Below are 27,498 nucleotides of genomic sequence, written 5' to 3'. Positions count from 1 at the left end.
CTTGGGGTGAAAGGAGGAGGTGACACATTGGGGTTGGGGGGAGGAGCAGGGGAAGGAGATGACACATTGCACTGGGGATGGGGTGGGGGAGGGAGGTTTATCCCCTCCCCTCCGGTTTCCTTCAGGATGATTATTTCCAGGCCCTTTTTCTCTCGGTCGGGTCCTTTCGCCGCGATGCTGTCGGGGAAGTTTTATTATTATCTGGGAAATGATGCCGCTTTCCGCGATGGATAATTCATAGGAAACCCGCTGCTGCGGTGCATTTTTTGTGCGTTTTTTTGTTTTCCCCCCCCCCCCCCCCCCCCCCTTTCCTTTCATTCGTCTTTGTGGCCCGAGCAGCGCCGGGAAAATTCCGTTTCTTCTGCAACTTGTTATTCCGGAGCCGGGCCTGCCCCCCCCTCCTCCCCGCACCGGGGCTGCCCTTCCCGCACAGATACGGGGCTGGGGCCGGGGCTCCCGCTCCTGCCCCGCTCGGCTCCCGGCCTTGGCCACGGCTACTTCTTCATTCTTATTCTTTTTCCCTCCCTCCTGCGTCCGTGTAGGTGGAGTGTGGCTCTATGTGGGACTCTGCCATTTGGTCTAGTGCTCTTGTGCATGCTCCTTTCTTCACTTGCCTTCCTGCGGGATTTATTGTTATTTTTATTTTGATGGTGATGTATGGGATTTATTTTTTTTTTTTTTTATTATTCCGAGCTTTTCCAGCGGTAGAGTTTTGTTGGGTTTTCTTTTTCCCCCAAAACACCTCTGCAGTTCGGTGGATTGTACGCTGAGGTTTTTAGGTGAATTCGGATTGGATTAATACATGGAGCTCTTCATTCAACTTCTTCTCAAGTGTCAAAATATGAGGCTGTGAACAGATGTGTTTCAATATGGAGAGATTTCCAAGTTCCTAATTCTTGGGGGTGGAGGAAAGAGTGCCATTGGAGAGTGGCTTTTGTTTTCGATTGGTGAACAAATGTCATCACATTTCAGTCACGTGCTGTAATATTCTTTGTTCAGCTATCAAAGTATGGTATCTACTACACCTGTTCCCACTTTTTAATTGTAAGTAACGGTGATTCTTATCCTGCAAATCTTATACTTGTGGATAGGGAGTGCAATTCCCATCTTCCTCCCCCCTTCCTGCCCCCTTGGATGTTTGTTTGGACCCAGGCGCTGAGCTTGACAATGAACTTTTGTTCACTGTGGAGGCTGCGTGTAGAAAGGTCCCACTGGGGGTAATAACTTGCGTGTCATGAGGAAGTTGTGTGCGGTGATGTGCGGTGGGTCTGAGCATGGAACAGTGCGGTGGGGATGTATGGGCACTCATGGCAGGGCTCTGGGAAGGGGCAGGCTCCCCTGGGCCAGTGGCATTTTCCTAGCTAGGTACGCTGTTGCTTGCTCTCAGGTTGGAGGACAGATGCTCCCGTGCACCCATATAGATAGATACATCTTTTTTTGCTTAGCTGTAGCTTTTCAGGTATTAGAAAGCAAAAGGGTTTTGGCTGTTTACTTTTTTTTTTTTTCTATTTGCCCATTGTGCTCACTTCTAACAATGAAGGCACCTGCTTAGTTTCAGTTTTGGAAGTCAGTCTCCTCTGGCTTTCCTGGGCTTGCCTGTAGCTTGCTGGTGAGCTGGATGTGCTACATAGTGAGGGAATGTTTAACTTGGGAGAAAAGAGGCTTATTTTGGAGCCTAATTTATGGAAAATAAAACCAACAAACCCATGCTTTTCAAATTGGGAGAAAAACCCCCAAACCCCTAAAAATCTGAAAATCATAACTTCTACCCAGTTAATATGTAATGCTGAAACTTTTATATTGAGCTTGATAGTGATTGTGTACAATACAATTTTATAGTTTATATTTAAATAGTGTTAGCTTACTGACATGAACTGGATCTTAAAGTAGGAAATGAAACGTGCATAACTACCCATGTTAGTTGATCACTACACTTTAGAAGGATCACAGGCTTTGGGAATATATCTGGGCATGTTTCATGATAGCTGTGTGAAACTGTTTCTGTGGGGGCATTTTCTTTTTAATTATTCTTTTCTAGAAAGGAATTTTCTAGCTCAGTAAATGAAACTTTAATACTGTATTAAAAAACCCCAAACAGATAAAGTGCTGCTCGAATGTTTTTAAACCTTTCAACCTTACTGTGCTAGGGAAATTAGGTTAGTTTATGCTAGTTACATCAGCTACAAGTTTGAGCTGATAGAGAAGGGAGTATGAAGCAACCTCTTTATCCATTGATTTCATGTTGCGTAGTAGCATGTCTGGAGTTTGACTTCAAGGTCTTAAGGGACCTTGTCCAGCTGAAGGTGCTTGCTTGCTAAGTACTTACTGGATGTCAGCTATGTCGTACCCCCAGTTTTTATTCACACTGATCTGAGTGACAGCAAACTTGAAGTGGATCCCATTAGTGTGATTTTTTTTTTTTTTTTTTTTTGTTTCAGTTAGTGATTTTTAGTGATTCTTTTGCAGTTACCCAACAGAGCTGATGTGTATAATTCAAAGTGTCCCATTAAAGAATGTTATTAATAATTATTTTACTGTTAGTCATCTTAAGATTTCTACCTGAAAGCTTTTTAATCTTTGCTCTTCTCTGTGTGCGTCCTAAACTGGATTTGTTGTGAGGTCGAAGAAAGCATTTGAAAATGTTTTTCTTCCTTTAGGGAATAAAAATACAAAACTTTCCCTTCAAAGAACTTAAAGCAAAAGTTGGAAACTGAAACTTAACACTGCTCAGAGAAAAACACTGTTGTGTTTTCCTGCTTCAGAGGAAGGTTCACTACTTTCAGTTTAGGTTTTGTAAAGATCTCTCTTCACCCTAGGCCATTCAGCTTCAGCTGTGTTTCAAGTATTAGGCCTAAATAGTTCTTGTTACAACTTTCCTTTTTTAAAGATGAGGTTTTGTGTATGTCTGTGAAACTTCACTGTAGAAATTAGAATTGAAAGGAAATGACAAATCCTTGGGCTGGATCCATACAAAGGAGGTAATTTTACTGTTTTTTTATATTTTTTTTAAATAAAAGTGTTTTAATGGCTCCTAAAAAAGTTGTTAAATTCTGTGTGCAGTTCGGATGCTTTAATAATGGGCCTGGCTATCACTTGGGTTGCTCAGGCTGTTTGTTTATAATGGGTGTGATTGCATGCGAACACATTGTAGCTGTTCAGTTCCTGTCTACTTAGTGTCAGACCCATGAAGACCTTTATTCAGTCAAGTGAATTGATACTACTGGAAGTTATTTCCAATGGAGATTTCACTTTCATTTCAATACCAGTTGGTAGGAACCTTGATGGACTTACCTTGTTTCCTATGTTATGGGTATTTTGCATGGGTACCAGAAACTCAAGATGAACATCATTTGAGAAACACATGTTGGTGACTTAACCTTTTTACTGTTGTTTTGGATTTGTTGTTTGTCGGGTTTTGCTTGCTTAAAATCTTCCAGAAAGACCTTAGTAGTGTGATAGGGCTTTGCTTTTCAGAGTGCCATCATGGTGTGATGTGAGCTGTAAAGCAGCCCAGCCGTCAGGAGGGGCTTCTTGTGTAAAAAAGGCAGTGCTAAAAACCTATTATTAAGCTTCTAATAGTATTTCTTCACTGTCCCCTTCACCCTTTATGCTCACAACTGTGCAGTCACATGTGTAGCTGTGTACTAGAAGTGTAAGACTCCACAAAAGGCCTGGCTCCTCTATGATTGTGAATTGCCCTTGTTCAATTACTCTGTGCCAGAAAGCAGCTCGCATCCTGTTTCTGATATGTTTGAACTGCACAGAGGTTTTTTAGGAACAAACCATATACTAGGAAGGTGGGGCAGTGCACAGGAGGGTTTTGAGGTGTCTGCTTAATGCATGGGGCAAGATATTTACTTCTGTACCCTGTAAATAGAGGGTAAACTGAAGGATAGTTTTTATAGGTATCTTACATTAATATTTCATGTTCACTATAGCACAGAGCTGGTGTCTGGCTTGTGCCAGTGGCAGGATATGCATTATGCAGGCAAAAAAAGAAGTTTATTTACATTTGGGGATGGAGGGGGACTTTGTATTTTCTTATTTTCCTTTTTTTCTTCCTGTAAATACAGTCTCATTAAAAACAAAACAAAAAGAAAAACCCCAAACCAACAAGAGAACAACCCTGTGTTTCTTTAATAAGTTTTCAACAAATTTTGGCTCCTGCACCTTACCAAGTTCCTCACTGGTTTAAAATTGGTTAAGTGTGATTTTAAGTTTGAGTCTGCTTTTGTTATGTCAAAACCTCACAAAAGCAAAATGGCAAGTGTGGATATAGAATGGTTAAAAAATATACAAAGATCAAAAGAGATTTTAAAATGTGCTTAGTGCTGAGGAAAGGTGCATTCGTGTGACATCAGACTTGACAGAATCCCCTGTCCTTAACATGATTCTTAAAGCTATAGAAAGTTCTGAAAGGTCCCTTCAGTCCGAGAGCATTGCCGAGCCTGCTGCCCTAACAAAGCCCAACTTAGCACAGCATCTTTTGTTTTAATACTTTGATCATCCCTGGCTTTTGAGGAAGGAATGCACTACTTGATGTTGGCTTCTCTGCAGTATTTATTTTCTGTTTTACTGTTCACATCATTGTAATACCTCAGTTGGAATTAGCAATCACCCTGTGCCTTAAAAGCTCTTTGCTGAGATGGTTTGACCTCTCGTTCGTTCCCTCTTACCTGAGATTTCACATTTGCTGTCATTGCAAACACTCACTCTTTGATCAGATTGTATGCTCAAAGCATGCTTTAAAAACCCCACACCAGAAAACATACATTCCTCCCCCCCCCCCCCGGCCAGTACTATTTCCCCCCAGCCCTAACCTAGTGTTTGTTGTTACTAGTGGAATGCGTTTATAGATAGTACATTAGGCACAGCCTCACTCCTTATGTGAGCTCTGTTGTAGGCCATGTTCACACAGTTCTGTGCTTTTTTAATGTCAGATCTCTTAAATCGTGTGTTCTTCAGATCGGCCCTTCCACCTGACGGTGCTGTGCCTGTAGGACAAAAGGGAACGTTACCAAGTTCACTTGCTACAGGAATTGTGTGTGTGCCTCTTTGCTGAGGGGCTCTTACCATCGCATCTGTGATTAGAAATGTGTTTGGAAAACGTAGCCCGTGTGTTTGTGGAATGGCTGTGTGGATGTGTGACTGCTTAAAGCAAGCGAGGGCAGATTGGAGCCTGTGCCTCTAAGATGGCCTGTGCTTGTACTTGGTCTCCAGGCCTAGGAGAGGAGAACTCCAACACAGCAGCCGAGTGTATGGTTGGTTCAGTTTCGTTGTTTCTGCCTGTGAAATCCAAGCTGTCAGTGCGAAAGGGAGAAGGAGCATTGATTCCTTCCCTTGCTCCCCTCCAACCCTGCAGATCCAAGCGTTGTTAACTCTGTGGATCCCGAAAGCAGTGCAGTTGCAAACAGTTAATTGAAGAGACCAAGTAGTATCGTATTGAAGCTTTAAATTGTTTTAACAAAACTTCTGAGTAATCGCAATAATTATTTTCTGATAAGCTGGCTGATAGTAACTATGGCAACAGCTGTCTTTGGCCTATGGACAGTATTGCTGTATTGACAAAACCTTCAGATGCTCCTGCGGCCTCTTGCCTCAGTAGGGGAGTGCATCAGGATGACCCTAGGGTGACTGGAGCATCACTGTTTGTGTCTCTGTTGCAGTGGGATGGTGTCTTTCTCTTGGGTCAGAATCGTGGTCCTTTTTCTTTTGCAGTGCTGCCTGCTAGCTTGGAAACCCTGCTTGTTTGACAGGGACTAGTGAAACCTAGAAGGACTTGGGTGGAATTACATATGCATATTACTGTTTTTTAATAATAATAATCCAGAGCTTGTGGGAAAAGGGAGGGAAAAGAAAGGAAGACTTGCTCATTTTGATCCCTGGTTGTTTCCTTCCTCGATTAAAACCTTCTTAGAACAGACTGGTAGGGGGAGCTGCCCTTCCCTTTACTGAAGTACAGCGTATTCCTCTCTGAGGCCTACGCCGAGACACAGCTATTCAATTTTCAGCTAAGCTCTGCTTTTCTTTTTGCAAGAGAGGCAAGTTCCTGCTTCAGCACATTGTAGAAATGGAGGAAGAGAGTAATTTGTTTCCAGATTAGTAAATTGTGGACAGGGTGAATATGCCCCATAATCAAACACACTTTTCTGATTGATATTCAGAAGAGCACACTTTAGTGTTAGTAAATGTAGCTGTCTTGGGGGTGGGGGAGTTCTTGCTGCACTTTACCATAAAGATGTTAGAAAGTATGGCCCGTTCTGCATGTTTGAAAGTAGCTGAAGTGCTGATGGTGCTTTGGGAATTGTTAGTTAGCTGATGTTTATTTTTACTGAAGTCTTTGTCCTCTGAAGTTCGATGTACGTGACTGGATATTGATCGAGCTTTACCTGATGACTACTAGCAGCAGTCTCCCTGTACAGTATGTGTGTGCTGTTTGCTGGCCCGTGCAAGTGTGCAATATGGCCTACATCTGGTCTCATCTTCAGTAAGAATGTGGCTCCTGGAAACTGCAGGCCCCAGTATGCAGTGCTGTGTTTTTATCTGAGTAGCCTGCCTGGATTGCCATGTACTAATGCATCCTGGGAGCTGTAGTTTTCCTGAGCAGAAGTTGGAGATTCAGGGTGACAAGTGGAAGATGCGGTGATGTTGTAGGAACTGAGTCGCTGATACCTTTTGTAGTGCTTAGTTGGCCAGCTTAAACCTGTGTTGTTATCACTGTGTAGCAGCACGTGTTTTTGTTCACAAGTTGAAGACAGTTTGTAATTCAGAGAAAAGCAGTCAATGGAAGAAGTTTTCCAACTGCCTGTATGGTTTTGTACAAAGGATATATTAATAACTACACTTACACCTGGCTTCAGCTGTGCTGGCAAGTGTCCTGTTTGATATTCTGGAGATTTTTAACCTTTCAAGGCAATGTTCTGGATGGAAACCTTCAGAAGGAGGAGGCAACGTGGTTGCTGCATTCACCCTTCAGACTGCTGCCCAACCATCACAGGAGGTTTCTGTCAAAGCAGAAGGGGATTTGAGTGGCTCTTTATCTCCTGACCTCTCAGCTCTGTTTTTTGGGGTTGAATGATGATGATGTTGCTGTACGCAACATAACTAGGGAGGCTTCTATGGGTATTGTGACACCACTGCTGGTCACCAGGGAGATGCAGGGTCCCAAACTCAGGTGTTGGCAGCGGCAACCACCCACAGAGCACATCTGGTGAGTTTTGGCCTGCATGTTTCAGCACATCCGGCAGGTTTTGGCCTGTGTGTTTCAGCCCTGGCCACTGCGCTTGAACTTGCTTTGAAGGTGAAGTGTTCCTGGAGTAGGGGTAAGGGAATAGTAACTTTCAGAATGCTTATTTTTTTTCATATCCATTAGGAATTGTGTGTTTTTATTCAAGATGTTAACTAACAGTGTTCAGTGCAATTTGCTCAAGTTAACCTGGATGTTAATTTGAATTCAGTTGTTAGTCCAGTAGCAAGTTTTAGTGTGTGCTGTAGTCATGTGTGCCATGTTTTGGATGCTGTAGTTATCTTAAGTGCTTGCTCACTTAAAAACTAACTTTAACCGATCCAAGTCAATTTCTTTGTTCTTCAGCTTGTGTGGGAGAATCACGAAGAAAGGTTTATATTTAAGTGCCAAACAGGATGAAGTAAACCTGTTTGATGTTTCTGGGGAAATTAATTAGAGCTCCGGTCTTGGAAGAAGTCATGTGTGTTTTACTTTTAAGTCCCGCAGAAGTTGGAATATCTGAATGCCTAAAATCGGAACCTATATAAATAGTAATATGATTAAGACCTCTGAACTTTTAATGTTGGGGAGTAGCTTCTTTGTATTCACCGTAATTAGCTTATATCTATATCTGTTTTTGGCAAAATTCTTTTAATAAGTGCCTGGAAATTCCACTCAGTATAAATTTAAAGTTCCTGTTTGCTTCATAGTTGTGCCAGCTCTCCATACCCCACCAGATCAACAAAAAGTTGTGCTCTCCTTTACTTGCACAGGTTATTTAGGTGGTAGTAGCTTCTTTGAGGCAGGGAATGTATTTTGTTGGCATTGATGCGTTGTATACTGTGTACCTTGCTGACGCTTCTGTTTAAAACTGATACAGAAGGGTAAATCTATACAGAGAATCATCTAAAACCTTACATATGCTGTAACAAAGTTTGTAAACAGATAGGAACACGTAAAACTGTATTACTAGCCCCTTCACAGCCCATGTGGAGCAAATTGTTGACAGGACTCACAGTTAGTTGAAATAGTTACTATTAGTATGTTGACATGATTAGAGAGGCTGTCATTGTTGTAGCATAAGGATGAAATTCCCTTTCAGTGGCTGATTGGGCCTACACAACAGGCAGGAGAAGAAACCAAGATAAATCTAAATGTAGTGGAAAGATGATGTATCCTGTCCTTCAAGGACGTTTTACCCTCTGTAGAGAGCCTGTGACAGTGCCCTTTGCAACACAGCTGTATCAGGGTATTCTAGATAAGGAATGTGGGTAAGAGGGATGTACAAAATGGTTTGATGCATAGTTGTAAAGAAAAACTCTCCTATAAGTACTTCTTATCTCATAAGAGCAAATGTGGCCTGACACAGGAGGACATCCTGGCCCTGCTCGCGTCATTGGGAAGCTTCCCAGTTGAATCAGTAGTACCAGGATTTCATTGTTTTCCCCTAAAAAGGTACTTTTAAGTGGATTTTGCAGAACCAAAGCACTTGACAAAGTTTGAAGAATCTGGTGTCTGTTTGAGATACTGCTGCTGCCAGCCCTTGGGGGATCTCACACCAGATACTTTGTCTCCTAGTGTCTTTGCTGCTCCTTGAAGAAGTGGATAATACTGAGCTCTTGTAAGTCCTTGTAAGAACTTGGAATCTATTCATTCAGGGCTTAATTTAACACAACAAAATTTTACATGAAAGCCAGAAATTAGTCCATGATGTATCCAAGAAATGCTTTTTGTCTCTGCCTTTTCCCTCTTGCCCTTGTGACCAAACTGCCCCAGTTGAGATGTTCAGTCTGAAACTTGAATAATCGGACTTGTGATGGGTTAAAAACCAAAGTCCCAATAAAAAAAAAGGTTTTTCCCCCCAACCTTTTTCATAACTTCATGAAAGGGCTACAATGGCCTCTATTACTGATAACAAAGGTTTTTTTTGCTAATTTGCATCTAGCTGGAGCTCCAGATACCTTACTGTTACACTGCTGCTTAGCTTGCAGGAATCGTCTCTGATAAGCATCTTTATCATGTAAATCTATTGTTGTGTATAGCATGTATTTGCAGCATTAAGGATACTCTTGTCAGCGACCCCAAACGGAAAGGATGTGGCTACCTGAGCTTCCCTTATTACCCTTTCAGAGAGTACATTCTGGTCAGGAATAAATGGGGATGCACTAGCAAGGTTTGTGCTGTTTTTGAACACCAGGTACCTGTCCTTGAGTCAACTGCAGTTCCTATGCCAGGGAGTAATCCTACCATACCATACCCCTTCTAAGGCATTCTCTGAGGATGCTGCTGAAATCAGTGTGCATTTGTTACAATGAAACTTTTTTCAGACATACCCTCCAATTTCCACCTGCATTTTGGCATATTTCACTTTTCCTTTGAATTTTATACTCTCAAGTAAATATGGAAATCCCCCCCCTTCATATAATTCTTATTCCTGTATGGCAGTTTCTTCTTGGCTTAAAACTCGCACTGTCTTCCCCCACCTTACTTCTTGCAGGAATTACATTTGGATGCCTGGCTGTTGATGCAGAACTCTAATAGATTGTGCAGTGTTTAATGAAACACTGCAGGTTTTGCAGTCAGTCAAAACCTGATGTTGTTGGCCTCTTTAAATGCATGCTCCAGGTTAGTGCCTCGCTGTGCAGTATCTTCTCAGCTGCAGAGTTGATTAGTTCAGCACAGCTCTGTGACTGTGTGAATGCCACTACCTCAGGTTGTTGTTCTGCACTGACATTGTCATTGCTATGAAGTTGCAGGAGTGAAAACACAGATCTTGGGTTTGCTTCTTCCTGATGCAAGATAAAAGTGTGATTCCTCAAAACTTGGGACCTTCTTTTCGGTTTCCCTTTTCTGACTTAATCTTACACTTCTCTGCCCATGATCAGTTTTGTCCAGAAATGCTGATTTTTCCTTATGTTAAATATATTGTTAATATAAAGGGTGATCATGCATAGAAGCAGTCTTATTCTAAGGCTTCTGAAAACTTTAAGGAAGGGGACAAGTATCTGTTAAGTCCCTGCTTGTTTGTGTCTTAGAAATACTATGTATTAGATGCACCTGTATTTTTCTTTCAGGTCTATCAGAGACTCCTGCAGCCCCTTCAGGAACTCTTGCATAATATGGATAAATGCGATCTGCATAGCTTTTCCGTAATTTTTGCCACTTCTCCACTTATGCAGGATACGTTTTAAGCCTTCAACTGTGAAACTGCCACTGTGCTATTAGATTTTGTTTTCTTTACACTGCTTTCCATGTCTTTGGTAGTCCAGTAAGCAGTTAAGACTCGCATGGGCTTCTTGGAGATCAGAAGTTGTATTAGTAGAGACTTAAAATCACACAATAAACTTCCATGTATGTTTCTTGTTCCTCATATGGCTTCTTCCCCCCCCCCCCACTGTTGTGTAGTAACCAGAGTCTTAAATTGAAAGGAGCTGGGATTTTTCTCAAAGGCATTTTAAAAGAAGGAGGAAAAAAAGTCCTTGAAAGAGCAAGGAGAGAAATATATAAGGACAATGTAAGGAGAAGAGTGCATGACAATTTCTCTGTGTGTATGTGGAGAGAGATGTGTTTAAACATCTTTTTTTAGCACAGCACAGGACTCTTAAAACTGGGCATGAATTTTTGGATAACAGAATTTATTAGAAGAGTAACTGCAAAGAAGTTACTGTAATGCTGGGCACTGCACTGATACCACAGCAGTGCTGTGACTGTAAACATGTTATTGTGAGTGTTGGTCTCTGTGGCATATGCAGTACTAGTTTGGTACCCCACAGTGTTTTGTCTCATCTGCTGTTATGGTTAAGCCTTCTTGCCATGTGGTGGCTGTCTCTATCTCCCAGGACAGTGCTAGAGTAGGGTGGTTGTATATGTGGAATCAGTAGGTCCTGCGAGAGCGGCTAAAGGTTATGGTGGTGTTGGTGTGAAGATATGTCGAGGAGCGTCCCTCAGCAGCATGTTACTGGGTTCTCTGCGGGAAGCACCCTGGGAATAGGGCCTGGCTCCTTGGGAAGAAAAATAGTTGGAGAGGGAGAACTGCCACAAGAAGCCTCTTTCAAACTGCCGCTGCTTCTGTGTAATCAAACCATCCTCAATGATACCTTTTCACTCTATCAGCATTGTGAGAGTTGAAAATGGTAATGCCTTTCAGTTATAGCTGGTTATAAAAGCCACTAAAAATCAATAAATCTACAGTTTAGTATTTCTGTTTTAAGTAGACAATCAGTTACAGATCCATGGCAATCAGTGCAAGTAAAAATGTTTTGGACACTTCATTTTTCTTGGAGCTTCTTTGGAAGTCTACTTTCATTGCCCAGCAGCCCTGCACTTAGCTTTCCTTCCATTAAACACTAATTGTATGCGTATGCGATTGCATGTTAGGCTGGCACAGTGCTTCAGTGTTGTGTTTGTGTGATACAGCATGTAAATCTTGCTTACATTGAATAATTATGGTTTTGAGAAGAAAGAAACTTCTGTTTCTGTGAAGTGTATGGTTACTTGAATTCTTCCTTTCAGATTAGTGACTACCATCAGTACTCCCACATGGAGTGTGACTACCCCAGCTACAAATATCATTCTCCAGATGCTACAGTTCCCATTTGTGTGCTTTTGAGAAGGAAATAAAGCACTTTTAAGGGGTAAAGTGGAAGAATGTAATAAAAGGGGAAGGCAGAATTTGAGCTTGATACCATGTTTACAGGGAGCAGTGAGAGTGCCAGCTGACTGGAATGTAGGGGAAGAAAAATCAGAGCACATCAGTGTATTAATTTTGGAGTGCTTCCTGTTGACTTGTTAATACTGCATGGAATTTGGCCCAGGCAATCTGCTGTTGTGAATCAGCATAGTTTATTCACTTGAGTATAGGTGTGCCTGTTGTTACTTGAGGATCTGCTCCACTTCAAATATAACAGGTCATTCTGGTTAAGTAGTGGTATTCCCATGTTTCGGATTAGAAACTGAGGCAGAGAGAAACTGATTTATTCTGCATTACAGTAAATTTATTGAGGACTTTAAGTTAGGAACAGAGGCCCTCACTTGCGTGTTTAATCCAGTGCACTGCCTGCTTCCTTCAGGTCCTGAATGTTGCTACCTTGTAAATAAAACCAAGCCTAAAAATGATTTACTGATTAAGTACGAGTGGTGTGCAAGTAAGTAGAGCTTATCCCAAAGGAGCTGAGATTCTTGTAAAACTGGTTGTACAAAATAAATAGGCTGCTTGTTTTCTGAAGTGTTGGATATATTTTTGTTAGTTTACCTTGGGTTGTGGGAAAAGTGGAGCTTTGAATGGGCATGGGAGACCACCTGATGCCAAGGGACATAGTGATTAATGAACGTGAATTTGAAATCCAGTGAGGTCTGACTTGCATGGGTAAGCACTGGTGCCAAGAAACAGTCCTGAGAAGTTCTGCACAACCTGAAAGAACAGAGAAAAAGATGGTGGTGATGGTTGTTGCTGTTAAAAATTTTTGTCCACCTTTCCAGCTTCCTTGCATTATGCTGCATTTAATACAAGAAATTGCATATTATCACATAGGTATGTTTTTACAGATACTGTTACATGTCTCAAGAGGGCCAGAGTTAAGGTTAGTGCTCATATTTACCAACCTGAAACATCCCCAAAATGTACTTGGTCTATGACCAACATGTGAGTGAGGATCCTGTAACTTTACTGCTTAATATCACTGTTTCTGCATCATACTTTCTGACTTACCATTCCACACAACTGGCTATGTTTTGATGTGCAGCAGGCGGAACACTGAGTAACTAGTGTCAGTGCTGAAGTCTTGCCTACGTGTTAAAACTGTTTTGTGTACAGCTTATGGGGGCAGAATTCTCCAAGTCTCCCAAGTGAGTACTGTTCAGTGACAGGTATCTTGTTCCATATTATTTGGACAAACATGTTTTCCAAGTGGAAAATTAGCAGAGTCAGCAATACCCAAATTTCTGTATCTGTCCCAGTTGGCTGGATCCAGCGTTGCTTCCACTAACTCTTCTGGTGCTGCTTAATAAGGACGGTATATTCCAGTGCAAACATAAAAGGTATAGCTCCCTTTCTGCTTGCTGTCTGCTGTAAATAGATCACTTAAAAGTGTGAGTCTGCTTAGAACTTTATGTGGTTGATTCTGTGACTACCCATAGCATCAGGCTTTTGGGTTCTGATGGGATGTTGAATTATGATCTTTTAAATGCATGTCTCTTGGTCTCCAGTATCTCCAGTTACAACCCTTAATGGCACTGCTTGAGGTGTCTGCTGGTGTCTTAGAGTATTTGCAGAGCTCAGGAACTTTGGCATATGCCCCCCTAAGGTCTCATTAGAGTTCCTGTTTTGAGATTGGTTCTGCATAAGTCTTGATTGACTTTCCACAGTAAGCTGGTTTAGCGCAGTCTCTTTTACTGAAGTGTGTTTATGCTGTGACATCTCAACTGTGTACCTGTGGAGACAGCTTCAAGGCCAAATACAAGGCAACTTCAGTAACAACTACGTCTCATACTCCACAATGTGATTTCTGTAATGCAGGCTTCTAGTTTTGGTGATCTCTTGGTTTATAGATGGGTGTAACGAAACTTCGTGGAGTATCTTCTGGTGTTAACAGTTTAGTGACTGGCATGCTTCTCCTGATCACGTGCAGTTAGCCCCACTTACATCACTGCTTAATGAAATGATTCTGCAATAATGAATGTAGATGATAGATAACGCAATTCTCAGATATGTTGCCGTGGCATTAAAGTGCTGAGATCCAAAGAGAGAGTGTTGGCTGGCATTTTTTCAGAGTGAAGACTTTCCATTCTTGTTCTCCATGTTGCCAAAGGAAGCAGTTCCGCTTTACATGCGAGTGTCATGGAAATGTGAAGAAACCCAATGTGGGAACTTTGTTGCACCAGAAGGGTCAGCCGGCATCATCACTAAGACCAGTAGCTTGGAATTGCAGGCAAATGGGCATAAACCATATAGAGGTATCCATACAGCTGCCCAGTTCTTCCTCTGTCTCCATGCAGCATAACGTGCAAGGATGAAAAGATGGCTCAAAATCATTGCCTGTATTTTGGACTATATTGAAGTCAACTGATTTTTCCTGTATAATAGTTGAAGAAGTATCAGCAGATAAGAGGGAGAGCAGAAACTCCCCTTGAACTTAGTAGGAGAACAAGAGGATAAGCATTTGTGCTTTATTGTGAGCAAAAAATGAGTGAGATTTGAGAGGCTTCTTGGTACTGCTCAGAGGTCTTTATATCTTGCTTAGCACTAGACTTTGCTCTCAGTGACGGAGCACTTCAGAAGAAAACTTTGCAAGTTATGTATCTGGAAGATGAACTCTGCACCTATGGTGGGCTTTATTAATGGGATGGAGAAGAGAGACATGTTGCCCCATGGATAATCAGCAGAAGCACTGAAGCATGAATATACTCACTACAAACACACGTTATGAGTAAATCTTCCTTTAGTTCTCCTGGGGTTATGAACAAATTCAAGCTGAAACGTGAAGCCTATGGAGTGAGAAGACACATAGCAAAGCAGAAGTTCCCAACTACAAATAAACTTTCTTTGACTTGTTAGTTTGTTGTGCTGTTTGTTGCAGGTGTAGTTTGCACAAGTGATCTTCAGGACAAGGAGGGTGTTCTGCTGCTGTTGCTGCAGGACCAATTTCAAGGTTTTACTGACCTAGATAACAAACCTTCCTCTCAAAACAAACTGAAAGAACTCCAAACCAACCTGATAATAGCCCTTATATGAAATGAAAGTGAAATGTTAGCTCACTCTGATATCCTTACTTTGTTGTCTTTCTGTGTGGCTTAAGAGATTTCTCATGTAAACCAGGTCATGGTCAGCTTCCTTACCAGAGTAGCTGGGCAATAATGGCTTTGAGGCAGTGTCCATGTCTCATGAAACTGATCACGGAGCTTCTGCTTTTTTATATATATATTTTAATCCTTGATACTTGCTTGTTCCTGTTAAGAATGATATGCTTACTGGGTGCATCTGTCTTCATCCGACTGCCTACAGCAGTACTGAAAGGTGGTGTATGTGTACTGGCCACTTGCTTTGTTTTCCAGACCTGTTGTAGTTTGGGCTCTAGAAAATGAAACTTCTGTGTTTCTTACAGATTGAGACCTGCTTGTTTATCCTACATGGCTTTCAGCTTGGCTATCTTCAAAAACTCATCTGTCAGGGAGAAGGAAGCTGACAGTAATGAGGAAGCAGACACTCACCAAATTGTTCAGGCAGTGCTTTCGAGCAGGATTAGCAGTACTTCCTAGCAGAATGCTGTTCAGTGTTTGTCCTGGGCCTCAGCTTGAGGTTATGCATTTTCTGTGACAGTAGTACTTCAGCTAGGCTTCTTTATTAAAAAGGAGAGAGCATCCAGTACTGCTCCAGGGTCAGACAGGACCTGATGACTTTGGCAAGATGAGATTTCTTGGAGAGAAGTCAGGCATTCATCTACATATTCCCTTTGAATCCATTGGTTCAGGAGATCTTTCCTCTGGTCAGCTGGGAGGAAGCCAAGTTGTTGCCAATCTTAGATGGGTCTTGGCAGTTTTTCCTGCAAACATCCATGGCTTATGTTTAATGCTGCTTTCCAACTTTCTGGGTCTTTCTCTGTTAGGAGAGACTAGCTGCCTTAATGCCTTGGCTGAAGTTGTGATTAGTGAGGGGCTTATGAAGAATTTTTCAGCAGTCTGATGGGTTATGTAAAAGAAAATCTGTACCCTTGAATATTTGATCATGTCTTTATTCCGGTGTTGTGTTATATTACGCAATAAGTACAAACCAGTTTGATTTCTGCTTCACAAGTTACAATTCCTGCTTTTAATATTACATGCTTGAATTATAGCCTGGTTTATTTACCAGAAGAACCAACCTCCAGAACAACCCAAGGCATATACCGGTATGGCTGCTCAGTGTGATTAAATGTAAGAACTAACATACTGTGCTGGACCAAATGTCCATCTAATCCAGCATCTTGCCTTTATCAGTGGCCAGCAGCAGCAGCTGACTGAACGGCGTAGGAATGGGTGAATTCTGTCAGCTGCTGAAATATTAACAGTAAATTTCTGACAGACACTTGTTTAGCTGCTGCCTGAGATGGAAGCTACATTTGGGCTATTGCACTGTGAATAGCAACATCAAACTATTTATAGGTGAATTTGTTTGCTGCCTTTTTGAACTCCATTTCTATCTGTGGCTTCCATAGCATTCCAGAGCAGCAAGTTCCACACAGTTTAACTGCATTTCCTGTGAACGTGGTGGGTTGATGGGAGAAAACCAGTTTCATTTGTTTTAAACATGCTCCCTAGTTGTCATTCCTCTCCGTACTGTTTCTAGCTCTCCCCTTTCTGAGGTGGAGCAGCCAGAATTACATGCAGTGTGCATCACAGCACAATGTTCCCTGTTTATTCTGGTTCTGGTACCTTGTGAGATTTTTCCTGCTGCTGGGAGTTAAACTGTTTGCTTGCAATAATCTCAGTCTTTTTCGTAAGTAGTAATGCCTAGTTTAGACTCATCGTTGTGTATTTATAGCGAGAGCTATTTCTGCCACTGAGTATGTTACTTTGCACTTGTCGGCACAGGACAATAAAATGACAAATGAAAATCATTCGGTATTATCAGATCCCCTCCAACTCTTTGAAGTTTGCTTTAATTTTAACTGTCTGCAATAATGCAAAGCATCATCATGTCTGCAAACTCCTTTTTTGCCAGATCAGTTAAAAGTATGTTCAGAGACTCAACCCTCATCCTTTGTATGGATCCCTGCTTTTTGTCTATTTAGCGTTTTATTTATTTTCAGCCTTTTAATATATTCTTAAGAAGGGGGAGGTTCTCTCCTGGATTTGACTCTTAAGTTGGCGTGGGGTATACAAATGGGTTCACCTTCCTGTTAGTTTATTGATGCAACGTGGTGTATGACCCTTTTTGCTCTTCCAGATGTGTATATTCCAATGTCCCTTTTCTTTTGCTTTGAAGTTAGATGTCCAAAAGCTTCATTTCATTAAGATTGCAATCTTCAGTATGAATGCTCAGAAGGGAATGTTCTTCAGAAATGAGGGGGTTTGGGTTTGTTTTGTTTTTAATGATGATTTCAATGGCCAGCGTTAGCCTAGTACCATGAATTATATCAAGTTTGTCATGTTTTTGTAATGACCAGTTGTAAGTTTATTGTTTTGAATAAATACCAAGAATCTACTGCCTATCTCTTTTTGTCATCTTAGTAGGATTTTCATCTGTTTTAGTTAAAACTCTGGTTTGAAACCCCAAATCTGGTTCACTCACTCAGCTTTGATCTCAGTGATGGGTATTATGATCAGTTTTAAGGCAGTTCGAGAGGCAGAGGGCAGGTGTTAACTTTCATGGGGTTTATCCTTCTTTAACTAGAACATCTCAGCTTTGTTTGGGGGAAACTTGTATTAACTAGTTGAATTTTTAGATAAGTGGGAACAGGCACTTTTCAGAGCAGAAATATTGCTAGAAAATACTGCTTATTTTGGTGGTTATGTTTCTACATGTGAATTTACCTTTCCCTTGCTGCTCAAAGTATTGACTGGGGATTAAATAATTAGACTGACAGAGGAGTACATGTGTTTGCTCTTATCATATCTGAGGGGTAGGAAGAAGGGCTGCGACAGACACTTCTGTCCAGAAGACTTCTAGCCTGAAGGACAAGACGACTAATGAGTCATGTATGAACTGGCAGATGTGACATCCAGACTGTGACAATTTACCCACTGTAGGAATTTCATCCTTTACTTCAGCTTTGCTGGGTGTGTACAGATTGTACACACTGATATCTGGGTGGTTTAGATTATTGTTGGGGGAACCATCCCCCTTTCCACTTCCTTGCTATTTGTGCATTTGGGAATTTAAAGGATAATTTTACATTATTATATTCAGCAGCTCTTAGCAGCTTGTGCTCTTGTGTGGGTGCATCTTGTGATGCTTTGCAAGTTGTGGAAAAAATGCGTTTTTGGTAAGTTAGTATTAATCTGTTGTGGAATTTGAACAGTCTGTAGTGTACTTGTGTGACTGCAGCAGGAAGTTAATAAATGCTAAAAGTTTAATTCATAAAAATTAATGTTTTCTTGACTGCTTGTGTAAGAACTTTTATGCAGACTTTAGAAATTGTAGACCTGACAGGGATGTTCATGAATGAATGTGTTTTGGTTTTGTAGCACATGTAACCAAAGCAGCTGAAGTTTGCTTTCATTCTTTGCCTCTACCTGGACAAACCATTGTTCTGTGTATTAGCAAACTTTATTCAGACACTTCTAACACATACAAAGCCAAGAAATGAATACTTGCATTGTTCTAAACCAGGTTATCATTATTGTGCACTTGTGTTTGGAAGATGAAATGGTTTAAGTGACTTGATAGAAGCTATTCAAATGAACTAGTTCTGAAACTGGCAACACATGCTACTGCTGATCCAGGAGCCTTTGGTCTGTTCACTAACCAACCATCCTGGCCTCTTCAGAAAGAAAGTACTTATCATTCTGCCTTCTTCCAGGACTGGAGCCTGTAGTGTCTATGAAAGGTAGATATAAAAGCCACTTCCCTCCCCAGAACCTGTGCCAGGTATTATGTGCTTGTTAATGCAACTTGAGAAAATAGGACTGAAATAATTGGAATTCTTAATGTTTCTTCAGTAGATGGTTTGAAAATATTCTATTTAGTACAGGTTAAAATGACAATAGGGACTATTATTCACTAGGAGTGACATCTGAGACATTAAATGCATCTTGTTTTAGAATTCTTTAAAACGCTCATGTTGTTTTGGGGACTCAAATCCTGCCTGGTGCAGGATATATGTTTTCTTGTAGCAGAGGGTGTGCAGGGTGGTGGTGTTCTGCTTTTCCTTCCTTCTAGGGCAGGTGTTTCTTGGAAAACAAGGGGCTGAAATAAACCTTGTAATTCAGTTCAGGTCTATTGTGCAGAACAGAGAGGGGGAAACAGCTGCTCAGATTTTGAGGTCAGAAAACAAACCTGTAATGGGAAAGAGAAAGCAGGTCTTTCCAAGGTGTGTGAGCAAACTTGTGTATACAGCTGTTCTCACTTGTCCATCTCTTTTGTGTTGGTTGTTGTCTAATACTGAGTTCCTTAGGACTCCGTCGTAAATGTTTCACATATCAAGTGTTGTCAGGGTTCCCATTGCAGTATGCTCATCAAATCAGTGTTTAAATAATTATGTATTTATTAAAGAGAAGAAAAGCTTCAGGTACTCTGGATTGTCTGGGAAGTCTTTTAATCGCTGTGGAGCCTTCCCTGGAAGGAACAGTCTGTGGTGATATTGGGAGAAGGGGAGATTGGGTTTGGGTTTTCTATTTTTGGTGTGGATTCTTTAATTCTTTAAAGAAAAAAGTGCAATGAAACCGTTTTTGCCTCCAGTATTCAGGTAAAACATGTATTTCTGTACTTGCCTCTGAGTCTCAGTGTTCTTTGAAGCCTTGTGTGTGTGTTTTTATGCAGTATTTTGGTATATGTTTGACCTCCAGAACGCTACCCCTTTTTGTTTAGCCTATCGAGGCGAATGTTGAGACTTCATCTCTACCTTAGTTCATGCTGTTGTGTTTCCCTGGTAGTTTTGTGTCAGTCTCATGAGACTGTGTTGCATCAAGTACTTTACCCAAAATGTCATTCAGGGTAAAGCTATTAAAAACTGTGGTTTTTATCGCAGTGCTCCATTCTTGCCTGGATAAGAAAGTTCATGCTATATAGAGACCAAACTTCTTTATTTGTTTTTGCTTGTCTTGAACCTGGGTGTTGCAAAGTGCCAAGGTAGATTAGGAATCCTAACAGCAGAAAAATGCTGTATTAAATGCAGCAAAAGGCTCAAAGTAGCTGTCAGATTGGGATTAACCTGGCAGAGAAATCAAGTTCCCTGTAAAGAGAACACTTGAGGTACTTGGGCCACTGCTTCATTGCACTTTTATTTAATAGCTGTGTATGAAAATAAGCAGGAATTGGTGTTGAAAGAGGGAGAAATGGGTGAATACTGAACCAATGTTGGATGTGTGTATCTGTTGAGAGAATGGGGTGATGTGAATGTTCAGAGCCCAGCAGGAAGCAAGTGAGGAAAGGGATTTTTTTGCCCTTGGTGGTATGCTGTGACAGCAGTGCTGCAGCCTAAGTCCTGTTGCATTCAAGGAACAAAACCCAACACCCGATGATGGCTGAGAAGCTGCAGGGAAGCTGATGTAGCGAAGAAGGAAAAAATTAGGGCCACATCTTGCACAAATTGTGATTCCCTTGTCTTAAAACACAGACGCTGAAGGGAGCAGAGAGGAAAAGCAGATCTGGTGGTTTAAATGTGAAGGGAGAAGGGGTGGACTCGGGCTCCTCTGCAGCAGCACTGCACGCAGCCTACCTGATTTAGGCCTAGCGACGGCTGCGTTGGAGGCCTTGGGAAGGCAGATAGCTCAGAAGCGTGACGTGCCTGGGAGTGTGTACAGCCTGCATGCGAGATGCCAGGGGCTGGGCCTGACTTCCCTTCTAACAGCTCTGAGAATGTAATGAAATCCCTTCTCACTCACGCTTTTATTTTGGGATGGAGGAGGAGAGAAAGGAGCTCTCGATATTCTGTCTAGTTCCGAGTTTGATACAAGCATGTTTTGCCTAATTCTGTTTACTGCCTATTTATTTAGACTACTTGTAAAACATGTTGATGCCTCTAAGTGCTCTATCATAATTTAGCAGTCCACAAAACTAGGAACTCGTGAAAAGCCTAATGCTGTTTATTTTATTAATTTAATCTCTACCCAGAGCAGACTGTTCTTATTATTAGAGGCTCTTAAGCTGGTCTGTATTTCTTGTTTTGTGGGCCTCTGTGCTCTGCAGATCAGGGATGCCAAAATGCCAACATACCGTAATGAAATAATAGCTGAGGAAATAAAATAAGCTTGAATAAAAAGCAAATCAAATTCAAGTGGAGAATGTTTTCTAGTAAATGTTGTACTTAGAACGCATGCTGTATCTATTCAAGAGCAGAGGAAAATGTGATACCTTTCTGGTAGCAGCAGAGGGTCCTGGCCACCTTTCATAGGGTTCTGAGCACCCAACTGAATCAACAGAAGTCTGAGGTTTATTTTGCATAGAACTGTGTGAAATTAAAGTGCCGGTATTTTGTCTAGGAAAAAAAATAAATCGCTTCTAGCAGGTGAGAAGCTTTTACCTTTTTCATCTCGTTCTTAAAATCTGAAGAGGGATTAAGAAACAAATGATTGTTCTTTGATACTTTTGTCATGTGAACATCTGTTCCCTAACAAATCATTTTCATGTTGGCTTCTGACAATTATTGAGAGAGAAGGCAGTGACACATTGGAGCCAGTGATCTGTAGTGTTTTAAAGGCAAGGATTCACTTATAGTGTCTCATTTTGAGCCATCTCGCTTCAAGTTACAGCAGAAGTTTTACAATAGATAAAATGAACTTCTGGATTCTTTTAAGTATATTTCAATATCATAGAATACAGAACACAAAGGTGTACATTAGCAGCTAATTTTCAAGTTTACGCTGCTGTTTTTTATGTACATAAAAATGGCCTTCTTTTATGCATCTGCTAGAATAATGAAATTGAGTGGGGCAGTTTATTAGAAGAACTGCGCCAAACAGGAAGTGTTGGACCAGTGCTTGTTCCAGTATATTGACATGAGAGTTGACCCATAGCAAAACCAGCACTGGTTGACTTGATTTTAGTTTTTAAAGTACATCTTAAATGATGATTTCTCTCCTTAACCTTTTTAAACAGTCTCTTCTTGAACAATACAGTCAACAAGTTAAGAGTTGTTATCCCTGTGGTGTAATGAAGATAAGCAGAAAATAGGGATTTCTATTCTGCCTGAGTAACCAGCAGCACACGGAGAATTCAGATGCCTGGCAAACTCAGATGCCATTTCCCCCCCACACCCTATAGGTTCTGTAGGTCTCCCGGTCTCAAAAGGAAAGGAATGTGTCCCTGTGACTGGATCTCTGAAAACATAACCCTCAAGCCAAATTTCTGACCAGGTAAGGAAAGTGAAAGATAACTCCCTGATGACTGCTGTAGTTAAAACCGAAAGCAGCAAAGTGCTCAGTCTCCTACCTGCTATTGCATACTGGAACTTGACTGCCGAAGGAAGGTCGCTAGTCTGCTAGCCCAATGCTTTTGCTGTGTAAGCTATTGCTTGGTGCTCCTCAGACCTATCTGTGAATCACTTCAGCTTTCTGTGGGCTCGCCCACCGCTCCCCCATAAAAAGAATGAGGACTGCTGGTGGTAGGACCTTGCAGCTGGAGGAGAAGATAAAGGAGAGAGCCTTGGTTAGAAAGATTAGCTGCCTGTGGGAGTGTCCCAGCTGCAGGATGAATTACATGAAGAAAGGGAGGCAGAACTATAAACTCTGTGCAGAGCTGGGATTTAGTTAAACCTCTTGATGTACCGTTAGCCTAATCTTTCCTTGTGCATGCTGGAAGAACTCGGCAGGTTTCGTGGCCACTCTGAGAGAAGAGCTTTACTGAAGGTACTGCATCTGATTTGGGAAGAGCTTTAAAAATATGGAAGTATAAGTGACTGCCTGTTGTAAGGTACCCATCATAGAATCACTAACCACAGTCTACATTTTTAACTGTTGGGCTGTTGTTACGTGTGTACCTAGCAAATGTCCGCTCTTTGTGCGCAGGTAACATCAGTAGAAACTCGTGTCGCTCATCTCTATAAATCTGTCACTGAAAACCTCCTCATTGCTCCTTGTGATGCTTTGAACATGAAGTCCTTGTGATTGCAGGGCTTGTCTGTATTTATTGCTATTTTCAATTGTAAATGCATGTTAAATTTTGTTGTTCAACAAATTTTCACATTAGTCTTCTATTTCTTAATTTTAAAATGCATCTTGTAATTGTCTGTTTCCTGCCTGTTGCATGCAAGTTGCCCTTCATCACAGTACTTTTAACGCTTATTTGTTCCCTTAACTCTTATACTCCTTTAAATAGCTTTCCTTCTACTTTGTAAGCATGGAAGTGGTGTAGGCAGGATATTTTTAAGATGGGAGTAAACCAGGGTGTCTAATGGGCCCCCTGCTTTTCTGAAATCTCTTCGGCAAGAAACTGCAGACTCTTGGGATTCTGTATAAGTGTAATAGGAAGGTTTTTGTAATGCAGAATGATCTTCTAGAATATATATATTCCCTTTAAATTAGTTCATACATTCATGTTGAATAGTCCTTTAACAATTCATATTCTTCCACCTTGGCTCTCTCAGCTGTGCAGTCACAATAGTTTGCTCTCATTGAAGTGCTAGATTTAAGAACACTTTGATTTGCAGTCACTCTGTGCTAACACTGAAACCGAAAGCTTGTGTTTGCTGGTGCTGTTCTTACGTGCTTATATTTTGAACTGGCACTTTCACTATTTTCTCTCTAAAGCCTGGAAAAACATGCAAAATACTTGGTTGCTTAAAGTCATGTATACTTCCCTTGTCCTGCCTCCCCTCTCAGGAGCAGTACCTTTCCTTTCCTTATCTGCTGAGAATATGTGTGCGCGGAGGGGGTGACAGTGGTTTGTTTTGATTTTATTCCTCATCTTTCCTGTTTTGCTCTAACTTTTTTTCACTTGTTTGGCATTTCCCCCTGCTGGCAGATTGCGTTAATAGCACTTTCCTGCTCCAGAGATGGAAGTTGTCCTTGAATGTCACTGTTTCGTGGTCGAGGTGTTGGCTGCTTTTCTGATTGTATTCTTAGCGTCTCTAGTAGATAAAATACAAGGAACAGTTTGAACAAGCAGGGGATGCGCACATAGTTGAAGTTCTCCCCACCACAAGTGAAGCAGCACTTCCAGTGCCAGTCAGAGATCCCTCTCATTTTGCATTTCATGCCTGCAGCCTTGCAGCACTACTCATCTCCCTTTGTACTCTGGACTTCTTCCCAACTCTTAGGGCACTTCTGCCTCACTAACACATCATTCCCACAAGCAATTATTTCCAAGATAAAGTGGATTGATAGAAGGGGAAAAATAGTGTGGCACTCAGGATGAAATTTCTGCTTGTGTTTAAAAGAATAAAACAAGAAATTGGAGGCCATCCCATTCTGAGTGGAATTTAAGTGGAGTGTGTGTGTGTGTGTGTGTGTGTGTGTGTGTGTGAAATACTTTAACCAGTACTGGAGTGATTTTCCTTAAGTTTTTCTTGTTCCTTGCGCCTTCAGTTTTAAAATCAATTACTAGGAATCTTACTGTGTGTGTTTCCTATAAAGTAGCCTTCCTTCCTCCTCAGAACTCCTTCTCTGTCTCCTTTTCCCCAATATTCTTTTGTCTCTGAAATAGGAAAGGAAGGCAGAAAACTTAGTGGCTGGAATGAGCAATTTACAGTGCACCTTAAGAACAGGTTAATGGACCCTAAGTACAGGTTAATGAACTGATTTTTCTAGGCGTGTTAATAAAAACCACCCCAAAACAACACAAAACCTCCTCCAAATAATTTCCTTTTCTGGGCTAATGGGCTAGTGTAGCTAGGAGCACACAACTCCTGGCTTTTATTAAGCTTTTCATCCTTTTTCCCCTGCCAGCTATAGGTACACTTTTAAAACACATTTAAAATGATTTAAAAGAAATCCTGATTTAAGACATACCAGATTAATGAACATTTTTGAACGTTTAATTGTTAAACTTTTTCTAAAAAAAAAACCCCACAAACCCCCAAAACAACCACCCAGTAACACATTTTCAGCAACTTTATGTGGTAGAACAAAACTCCAGGCTCTGTCTTTGACTGATTTATGTCTTTCCATCATGTAAGTCTTTTCATTTTTGCAAGAAATTACTTTGCTCTGAGCTTTAGATGTGGCACTTTGCTTTTGCACTGTTAGTAAAGCATTAACTTACAGACATAATTTGGCCTGGGGGTTCCTCTTAGTGTATGTATAGGTAAACAGTCCTTCCAAATAGCGAATCAGTCCACTAAAATTAAAGTTGAGGTCATCCAGCTTTTAACATGAGCAGGATTTTAACCATGCTGCATAGAAGGTGGTTTTGTGTTTACCCAAGAACTGGTGAATAATAACTCAGTGAGCAAAGTGAGGCGTAATGTTCTTGTTTATATTTGTCTGCAGTACCAGAACTTTTGAATGCAACAAGTGCTGTAAAACATCCCCATACGATGGTTTCTGGGTGCAAAAAGCAGCATTGTACTGATGGTGGTTTTATGAATGTCAGAAGGGGTTAGATGGGACACTTAGTATCAAGCCAGGAAGAACTTCTGACAGGTTTACTGGTAGTCATATGTTAAGAGATTTACTATAATTTTCTAGTTTAGCTTATTAAAAAACTCCAAACAGTTTCCCTGAATGTCTTATTTATCTTATGGAAGGAAAGAGAAAAGCAAGGAACTGAATTTGGTTTTGGGTTTTGTGGTTGATTTTGTTCTGTTTGGTTATTTGCGCAGCAACATCTTTCTCCCCTTCCTTTAGAAGGTGTATGTGTGTGAGGAGTGGGAGGAGGAGGGTTTTATTTTAAAGATGGCTTAAATGCTTAATCCTTGGTGAGTTAAATTATGCAACCTTTTTCCCTTTCAAGTGTAAAGTGGCTTTAGGAGGTGCCTCTCTGATTAGAGAAATACTCTTCAAAGCAGAGGGGTTTGTGCATGAGTAAAAAGTGCAAAGCCACATACATTCAATGTACTCAAGTGAGAGAGGGGTGATGCTGAGATTTTAAAACATCCTCATGCTAGCTTCCCAGTAGGCCAAACATGGGATTGTAGGGGGATAGGGAGAAAGAAGGGAGAAGTTAAAGGGAGTTGTGCAGATGGATAAACTGGAAGGCATGGCTAGACACTGCAGTCTCCATTGTCTTGGGCAGTTCTGTTGTCCCTTTACCACCTGCTTGGCACACGTTACTGGGCTGACTGGGAGTTCTACCAGCTGCTGCACATGGGCAAGGTCAGATTCCCTGCGCTGGCACACGGGAGCCTTGTTTTTAATCACCGAAGCGACAGCACCAGCTCTGCTAACGATGGTCATTGAAACGTGAGCTTATAATCATGTCATTTAAAAGAGCTTGTACATCACCTGTCTGGGCTGTGCTTGCTCTGTCTTCTTGAGACTGCACAAATCCCGTCCTGTTGAGGAATAGGAGTTGTGTCATTTCTGATGTCAAAATCACAGTGAAATAACTGTTACAATTTCTTTTCCTAGAAGATACTGAGTTCTCTCTATATGCAGGGTGGCTTTCAAATACAGAAAGAAGAGCTATAGTTTTGAGGAATTGACATCTGAAGACAGAGGTCTGGACAATACTGTTAATAGCTTCTGTGTGTGGTATTTTTTTGCACCAAATAAGTTTTAATTAATGTTTTACCCTTAATGCTGGCTGGCAAGCAATGCTCTGAAATGTGAAAGAGTATTGGGCTCACAATTGCCTGTGCACAGCCATTAGACCTTTCTCATCCGAGTCCATCCTCTGCACTTGAGCAAGACTGAGATCCTATTGACAAAATGTAAAAAGTGACATAATTAAGTATTGTCATGTGGGATGTAACTTTAATCAGGAACTTTATATGTACGTGATCTAACAGTTAAGTGTGTGCTGTCTTTTAGAGTAAGGAAAAATGCTGACAAAATGGCTAAAAGTAACTTGTCACTTCTCTCACTTTTTCCAAGCGAGTTTCTAGTTGCAGTAGCATAAGCTTTATTGTGTAACTTGAATGTAAGAATAAGTAGCTGAGTGACGTAATCAAACATCTTAGTATGCAGATACTGAGCACTGAAACAGTCTTAAGCCTTCAGGTCCTGTATGCGAAAATGTTTAACCGCCGTGTGTCCGTTCTTCTGATGTCCTCAGTTTCATGTTTGAGGTCTGTGTTTTTGTAACAGTCCCACGAAGTGAGTAACTTTTCTTCTTATTTACAAACTTCAACACGAAGTTTGAAGCTGATCTGCAGAACATGATCGTTTTGATAACGTTGATGTATTTTTCCTTACATGTATTATATAGAATTGTTGACAAGGTTCAAGAGCCTTTTTGGGTATGCGTGTGTGGGGTGAGAATATTACTTCAAGCGTATGTATGTATCAAACTACCCTTCCTGTTTAGTAGCACTAACAGGATTCTCAATGCCGATCAGATTCTCAATGGTCGGTCTCGCTAGGAAAAACTTGTTTCGAACACTTTACTATTTTATCTGGCTAGTGCTAATTCTGATTGCTTTTTTAGCTTGCAGTAAACATAGGAAAGCACTGCTCAGGCTTTTCTTCTAATCCTATGTAGGTTTTGGGAAGCAGAAGTGGATATAGAAATACGACTCCTAGAGCTGGGGTTTTACGAACCC

The 27,498-nt window shown here is 41.1% G+C and overlaps 1 protein-coding gene across 12 annotated transcripts in view; it reads left to right on the top strand.

The window, feature by feature from the left end:
• The window catches only part of PHF21A (PHD finger protein 21A), a 131,358-nt gene that overhangs the window by 759 nt on the left and 103,101 nt on the right, over positions 1-27,498 (top strand). Inside the window, exon 1 of one of the 12 annotated variants that reach the window (XM_062635820.1) lies at positions 107-268. The exons of 9 other annotated variants lie outside the window; for them this stretch is intronic. The gene's annotated coding sequence lies outside the window, so the exon portion shown is untranslated. Of the gene's footprint in view, positions 1-106; positions 269-720; positions 1,045-22,464; positions 22,706-27,498 lie in introns of those variants that run through there. 2 more of the 12 variants (XM_062635821.1, XM_062635819.1) reach the window with 2 other exon arrangements.

Source organism: Pezoporus occidentalis, unplaced genomic scaffold (genome assembly GCF_034315485.1).
Source record: "Pezoporus occidentalis ecotype Australia unplaced genomic scaffold, CSIRO_AGI_Poc_V1 ctg46, whole genome shotgun sequence".
Lineage (NCBI taxonomy): Eukaryota > Metazoa > Chordata > Aves > Psittaciformes > Psittacidae > Pezoporus > Pezoporus occidentalis.
This window is presented reverse-complemented; position numbering and strand designations above follow the sequence as displayed.